This window comes from Mastomys coucha, unplaced genomic scaffold (assembly GCF_008632895.1).
Source record: "Mastomys coucha isolate ucsf_1 unplaced genomic scaffold, UCSF_Mcou_1 pScaffold22, whole genome shotgun sequence".
NCBI classification, from domain to species: Eukaryota; Metazoa; Chordata; class Mammalia; order Rodentia; family Muridae; genus Mastomys; species Mastomys coucha.
The window spans coordinates 154408367-154416810 of NW_022196905.1; positions in this window are offsets into that span (position 1 = coordinate 154408367).

Below are 8444 nucleotides of genomic sequence, written 5' to 3' on the forward strand. Positions count from 1 at the left end.
AGGAGGGCTGTGCCACTGCAGCCTTGTGAGGGGAAGGTGTGATGGCTGAGGAGGGCTGTGCCACTGCATCCTAGTGAGGAAGGTGTGATGGAGGGCTGTGCCACTGCAGCCTTGTGAGGGGAAGGTGTGATGGCTGAGGAGGGATGTGCCACTGTAGCCTTGTGAGGGGAAGGTATGATGGCTGAGGAGGGCTGTGCCACTGCATCCTAGTGAGGAAGGAGGCCTGTTGCTCTTCCCTCTGTAATGGGGACCATGCCGAAGCTCCCTGGACTGGGAATTCTCTAGGTTTTATCTTCATCTCTGCTCTTACAAGATGACTTGAGATCTTCCCAAACACAGCTCTGTCAGTCTGAAAAGGTAAATAATGGTCAGCCCAAGGGCACTTCTAAAGCCGTCATTTCTCCCATCTGGTTACCATCCTCTGGTGTACTCACCTGGGTATACTCCTGCTTCTTCTTCTCTTTGCTGTTTCTTTCCGTATCCCCTACTTCCTCAGCTGGAATGTTCTTAGCATTGTATCCCAAAGTTTTGATATGTGTTATGTCAACTGAGCCATTCCCTTGGATAGCCCATCCAGACATTTTATTTATTATTTATCATTATTTATCATTTATTAGTGGGGCAGGCAGAGTTGCTGGGGCTGGAAGACAACTCGGCCGAGTCTGCTCCCCCTCCCACTTTTACAACTCAGGTAGTCAGGCTTGACAAGGCTCTTTGCTCATCCAGTCATTTTACACTTCAGTCCTCCTCCCCACACACACCCTGAGAGCTTCTTCCTCAAAGAGACTCACGTTTTAGGGTGAGTCTCTTTTCCTTTTAAAGCACTGGATTTACCTATTTATTTTATTTGTGTGTGTGTGTGTGTGTGTGTGTGTGTGTGTGTGTGTGTGTGTGTCCACACATGTGGGCATGTGTAGGTACCACTGTGTGCATATGGAAGTCAGAGGACAGCTTGCAGGAGTTGGTTTTCTCATTCTACCCGGTGGGTCCCAAGGATAGAACTTGGGTTATCAGTCTTGGCAGCAGGTACCTTTCCCTGCCGCACCATCTTGCCAACCAGAACTCATCTCCTTATTCAATGCAAAACCCAAGAAAGTGCTTCCAACATATGGACCTGTGGCCCAGGAGAGTTGTGAATGAGACCTAAAGCAGGACCATAAACTAACATAAAATATGGAGGATTTATTTTATTTTATTTTTGTAACTTGAGTTGCACTGAATAAGAATATGCCTACCCTAGCCACTCATGGGTGAGTGGTTGAACATCCTGAATTTGATTTGTGGCCCATGACAACTCTTTGTCCAGTGGGGTCCAAAGAAGCAGGAGTTTGGGCATCCTTGAATTTGAGAATTCAATTTTGTTTTGTTCTGGAGTGACGACTCTTCCCCCAGAGGGGTAATTGCTCTACCACATGGTGATAGCCATTCTTTCTGATGCGCTTAGCTCTTTTCAGCTGTCCGGAGGTTCTAGCCTGCTCTGAATTCTGCTTGTATTGTCTCATATGCAGGACAGACACATGCTCCCCTCTAGGATGCGTAGGTTTGTCTTTCCCATCAGCAGGAGAGCAGTGGGTAGAGGTGATTGCTAAGAGGATTTAGGTCCTCCCTGCAGACCCGGCAGCGCGGAATGATGTTTGTAGGAGCTGCACAGAACACAGGATTCTACAGCAGCCACCCAAAGAACAGAGGCTCTTACCTCCTCTGCTGTCAGGGTGTGTGCTAGGTGGCTGCCTTGCCTGGGTGTGTCTATTTCTAGGCCTACTTTCTTTAGAGAGAGTGCCCAGCTTTCCCTAAAGGAGATGAGAAGAGAAGGTTCTGAGGTGACCTGTAGCTCATTCTACGTTCTTGAAATCGGGTCTCAGGCTTGGCAGCACCTCTACCCACTGCGCCATCTCTCAGCCCACAATATGTTACTCTTGTTTCTCCTATCATCTGCCTACTTCATTCACACGCAGAAATGTCCCTGAAGCACTCAGGGACAACATTGCCACTCCTTCCCGGCTTGGGATGCTATTTCTTACCCTCCTTCATTCCCAAGTGCTTTCTCCCTGGCAGGAATTCCTCACACCTTTGCCTCCTCAAGCTCTTGGCCTAGCTTTCTATGTCACTGTTAGGGGTTTGTTCCTCTCCAGGAGTCTCTTTGAGCCATGCCAAGTGGAAGTGGAGGGGGTGCCCAGCTCCTTCCACCACTGAGCTCTGTTGGCAGAACAGACCAACCAGAAAAACAAAAGAGTGGCCTTCACAGCCCACCAAAAAGAACTCAAGAATGAGACTCCATTACCACCATTCCCCTTGACTCTCAAAACCATATCTCCATCTATACCATGTCTTTCAGAGCATAGAGCCATATGGGATCTCAGACTCTAAGCCCTGGTCCTCCACACACATTGGTAGCAGGTGCTCCTGGCTGATGATTCACTGTGATGAGTCACTCCGGCCACACAATGAAAATTAATAGCCACATGCGACTTCTCAGAGAACACTTTGTATTTTTGTTCAAAAACAAAACAAAAAAAAAAAAAGAAGAAGAAGGTTGAAAGGTTATTTGTAAATATCATTGGCTAAGAGTAAACTGTAGGAGCCAAAGGAGAGCATGAGCAGGCAGAGACACAAACACACTCCCAGTGTTCTGCCAGCACAGATGTCCACATGCCAGCCCACATGGAGGGGGCCTTACTGCCCATCACTACATATCAAGCCCAGTCCTCATAAGAGGAGGAGCCCAGAGCTCCCCACATTTCCGGTGGGACCATGGCCTCCCAAGAACCTGAAGTAGAAACTTCAGTGACTCAGCTGGTCTCCTGCTATACATCTGTCCAAGGGGAGGGGCATCATGGAATCTAAGAGGCAGCTGGTCACCTGCCTTGATCAGTTTCTGGTACAAGTACAGAATGATAATAACAAAACTTCATAAACCCCCAAACAATATTGTCTTAGTTAAGGTTTTACTGCTGTGAACAGACACCATGACCAAGGCAAGTCTCATGAGGACAACATTTAATTGGGGCTGGCTCACAGGTTCAGAGGTTCAGTCCATTATCAGGAAGGTGGGAGCATGGCAGCATCCAGACAGGCATGGTGCAGGAGGAGCTGAGAGTTCTACATCTTCATCTGAAGGCTGCTAGCAAGAGTACTGGCTTCCAGGCAGCTAGGATGAGGGTCTTATAGCCAACACCCACAGTGACACGCCTACTCCACAAGGCCACACCTGTTAGTAGTGCCACTCCCTGGGCCTAGCATATACAAACCATAATAAATGTAATCAGCTACCTTAAAAATAAGGAGCCCTTATTTGTGTCTCCCACACACTTGATATCACATGCTTTTGACAGCCTGAACATGCCTCTGAGACTGGAGGACTCATCCCTCTTCTCTCCATTGAGCTTTTCCCTGCCCATCCTATCACCACCCACCAACTCCAGTTCCTACAGAAAGGCAGCAAGCACTCCCGTCGGCACTTCAGCCCATTCATGGGTCCTATTTGGCATGTGTCAGTTCAAATACATGGTTGTGAAGTAAAGCATTTCCCTTTAGAACACTACGTCAAAGTCACTGTTGTGGGCCCCCCTTCAGCTGTCACTTGAGACCCTGAGACCTTCTGGAAAGTCCAGGCTGGCTGTTTCTGCAGGATAGCAGGACCACATAGATGCCCAGGCTTGAGACTCAGGTACTGTGTCCCTGTTCAAACCATCGTGCCTGTCTTTATCCTCACATCATACAGGAGACACTGACAGAAACTCACTGTCTCTCCTCTCAGAAAATCAGTAAAATTTCCAGAGTCTTTTTAGCCAAGAAAACCTGGTTATTTTCCTCAGTCTGACCTTCCTTCCTTCTTTCCAAAGGTAGGAACACTCACCACCTAGAAAACTGGTTATTCAGGGAGAAGGCGACTGGGGAATTGTCCTCTGCTGTGAAAAGAAGGGAAGCCTTTTGCATACATTGAAATAAAACAGTGGTTTCGCTGACCATAACAATTTGTCTGCTTTGTATTCAGAAATCCAATCAACAAATAAAAATCCATTTGTGACATTTTCATTGTGAAAGTGAAGTGTCTCCTTACTTGGCATGTAAAGCTCTGACAACCATTTTAAAATGAGGGCGGAGCTCCAGAAGCATTAAGAAGCCCCAGCGAGAGCGTTAGCTCAAAACACCTAGGGATTTGGTGTGAGAAGAAACACTGCAAGATCCTTGTGCAGAGATGAAAGCAGAAGCAAGGGAGGAGTGGTGCCCACCAGGGCCAGCAACTCACCTCTCACCAATCACAGTGGCACCTGCCTCTGCCTCCCCCTTAGCTGCTCAGCTCCAAGGGTCAAGTGAGTCCCTGAAGTGTTGGAAAGAGAAAGGGTGCAGAGATCCCAGGCATGTCACCATGCTCCAAGCAGAAGAGAAACAGCCCTAATCAATTTGGTTCATGATGCAGCCCTGCACACCTAAGCAGGAATGGGAAGGACATGGGAAAGTTTGTGTACAGTGTGGCACAGGAGAATAACATAAAGTGAACTTCTCAAGTTTTGCACACAGAAAATAGCCTGTTGAAGGTAGCTACCTTCAGCATGTCCTGGAAACATGGATGTCAAATGTGGAGATTAGAAACTGAAACATAAGAGCACTCAAGGAGATACACATAAGCAAAAATAGATAATAGATGATAGATAGATAGATAGACAGACAGACAGACAGATGATAGATAGATAGATAGATAGATAGATAGATAGATAGATAGATAGATAGAGATGTGAAATGTGTGTCTAGGAGTAAAATACTACCCCAGCCTAGTGAAAGAGGCTTGCAGACCTTACTGATTCAGAGGCTAGGCCAAGGCGACTACAAGTTCAATGCTAGTCTGTCCTACAGAATGAGTTTGAGGTCAACCTGGGCAATTTAGTGAGTCCCTGTCTCAAAATAACAAGGAAATGATGACAGGTGTGTATGTGTCCCAGCACTGTAGCTCCTTCCCAACATTTACAGGGCCCCAAACTTTAAAAGTTAATATAATAATAATGATAATAATAATAATAATAATAATAATAATAATAATAATAAGAAGAAGAAGAAGAAGAAGAAGAAGAAGAAGAAGAAGAAGAAGAAGAAGAGGAAGAAGAAGTATAATCTGTTTTGCTCTGGAAGCTTGTAAGAATTTTATGACAGTTTCTATTTAAATCTGTAAAGCTGCCAGAGTCTTAGGCAGGCTACCATCTTCCTGGAGTGCCAGGTCGGGAAAGGTCAACGAGATCACTTGAATTTTTTATCTTCCCTTCCTCATCAGTGTGTTGGGTGTGGGCACCCTAGGCCACAGGCTCCCCTTTATCACAACTTTAAAAAGGAAATATAGACCCAGCAAACACCCTGACAAAACACAAAAACACAATTGTGTGGAGGAAAGGATTATGTTAGCTCACGGATCCAGCTTTCAGTCCATCACTGCAGGAAGCCGCTCACATCACGGCCACAGAGGGGAAGGAATGGACAGGTGCACACATTGCTTACAACCCTGCTTGCCTGTGCTTAGCACCATTTCTCCAACCTTATACAGTCCAGAGAACACCCCCAAGAATGGTGCCACCAGTGTCAGGCTGGGTCCTCTCCAATCAATTGATATCTTCAAGACAATCCCCCTGGTCACCATGATCTAAACCATCGTTCATGGAGACTCTCTTCCCAGATGATTCCAGGTTGGGTCAAGTTGACAATTATAAATAACCATGCCACAGCCTAACCAGGCCACACAGTTCCAGGCCAGCCACTGAGCTGAGCTTGCTCATGCGAGTAGTGTCATCTACTGTGTGAGGGAAGACATATCCCCTGTGCCTGAGGTGGAAAAATGGTAAGTAGACATCATCAGCCGAGATCTCTCAGCTAGCCCAAGTCAGAGCCTCAAATGGAAATCTCTGCCTTCTTAACAACCTAGTTAAGACAGTTAAGTTGTTTCTTAAGACTCATTGTATCACATGACATTTTTCTTGAAGCTGTCTTGTGAGAGGATGTGTGACAGTTCACGGAAAACAGACACTTAAGAGGGCACATGATGTTTAGAATGAATATAAATAGAACCCACAATCAGTGAGAAGTCTCTCTTGCATTGCTACACTGATAACACTTTACTAGTCTTCACTGGTTTTCACTGGTCTTCACCTAGTAGAGAGGAATGTGCCAAAGAACTTCTTGTGGTGTTCCAGCTGATTCTGGCCACATCTGTTGACCCATGCCAATTAGACAGAGCCTTGCTGTTTCTGTTGGATCCAGGGGCCACTACTGATTAGTGTTTGGTGTTTGCTATTGAACTGGACTGCTGGTATCCTGACAAGGAAGAATAGAATCACCGCAGGAAACTACTTCCAAACAGGTCCACAACCCCCTTTTCCTATTAACCTTCTTTCTCCCCTACCTCTGGTCAGTGGGCCAGAAGAAAGCTTAAAGCATTTAAGAACCCTGAATAAAGTAGGGTCCTTGAAAACATCTAAGTCTACACAAGCCCAAGGCCACTTAGCTAGCACATATCAGACCTATGAGGCAAGGCCAAGTCTCTCAGGCTCCAAAGTCCTTGGGGCCAGAAGCTCTCTGGACTGGTAGACATCATGGTCCAAAGGTCAGATGTAGGGGTGAGGGTGAATCATGGGGAGTGACCTACAGAGATGCAAGGAAAGTGGCTGCATGGGCAAAGCAGCTGTCAGAAGGAAGCGAAGGGGAGTGCAAGCCTCAGAGAGACAGCCTCTGAAGACATCACACAAAACACACCTAACATCAGCCCCGGATGCAGCCTGAGCTCAGGGACAGAGCAGAAAGATGTGGGTGCAAGGCCCTGCAGCCCTGAGGATCAGCAACTTTCCTACCAGGCAGCTGAGCTCAAGGTCCCTTGAGGGGCTAGCACCCCCCACAGCTAACACCCAGACAGCGATTGGACCTGCAGGGAGAATGAGGTTTGAGAAAATGCAGCAGCTGAGTGCAGGGCAACACTGAAACTTTGTTTCCGCTAAGTATCCCCTTGGCATTCCTCTTGACCCCTTGGCTCTGTGTGCCTGATTTACACCTATAAACTAGCTTCTGAGGAGTCTACTCTCTTCAAGGTGGCTCAGTGTGCCCCAGCTCCTGGCCATGCTACATTTCCGCTACCCCCTTTCCTAAAACCCCCAAGGATGCAACCAGAAGTTATGCCCTTCCAAACCATGGGACGGGTAGCAGTAGATGCTGATAGCTGTGGAAGGAAAGGCTTGTTACAGAAGTCTCTCCTATCAATGCCCCAGTGGACACTCGTCCTGTTCCGTGTGCTCCAGGTTCCCAGAACCTGTACCACCTTGAGACTAGAGCATTCTCTGGCCTGTCAGCTTCCCCGTGCTCTCTCTTCTTGACACCACACAGCTGAAGTGCAGCTCTTTATCAATTTAGTCTTGCTCTTTGTTCCCGAGGCTTAATTTAAATCTCTGATGGCTAGAACACTTAATTGGCTTTTTAAGAAGGTAAACAAAAGGAAGGAGCTTTTCATCAGGCTGCACTAATGGACTTCGCCAGTGGTGTGCTTGGTGGGAAAGCATCTTCCTCCCCTTTCCTGGGTGGCTTGTGACTGAGAGATGAAGCCCCCTGTGTCATCTGCGGTACCGCACAGCTTGGCATCTTACCAAAGAGCCTCCTGCTGGCAGCTGTGGCCTTGAGTCTAATGGCCAGTAGAGAAACAATGCAATCACTGCACAGGTTAACAGGCAGGAGACAGAGGGTCTGGGTTGTGATCAAATAGGAAATTCAGGGAATCCTGGTCTCTGGCCTGAGTCAAAGAACCTTCAGAGGTTTGTGTGGCACAAATAGCTACCATTTCTGAAGTCACACACACACACACACACAAAACCAAGCCGACTTCATGTTTCCCAAGGCCATTGGCAGTGTGGAAATTTATAATCCCTTGAATCTCTTGTCCTCATGCGTGTCTCCCACAGTCTCCTAGTAAATAAACTCATCGACTAATACACACAAAGCTTTCAGATGGTTTCAACTGCTGACTGATTAGTTAATATAATACATTTATACATGTGGCCAGCTCTGAAGATTGCCTGTTGGGTCACTCCAAAGGAAGGGGGAAGAAGAACACTATTTCACAGTAACTTCTGACTTCACAGCCCTTAAGCTGTGACAGCTGATAACAGTGAAGTTAGGATGCTGTCACAAACAGCTTTATGGAGAATCTGATTTTTTCACTCAACAATATCCAGGGGTACTCTAGTTTCTATTTGTAAGCCTGCCTGTATTGTAGTATAAGGTAGATGACTGTAAGAGAACACCAAGCCTCACATAAATTTCCTGGCGTGTCTCCAATGGAATCACCCAAGGGCTAGGAGAGAGAGAGGGTGGACGGCAGCACCGAGGACTAGGAGAGAGGGTGGACAGCACTCCGAGGACTAGGGTGGACAGCAGCACGGAGGACTAGGGTGGACAGCAGCACGGAGGACTAGGGTGGA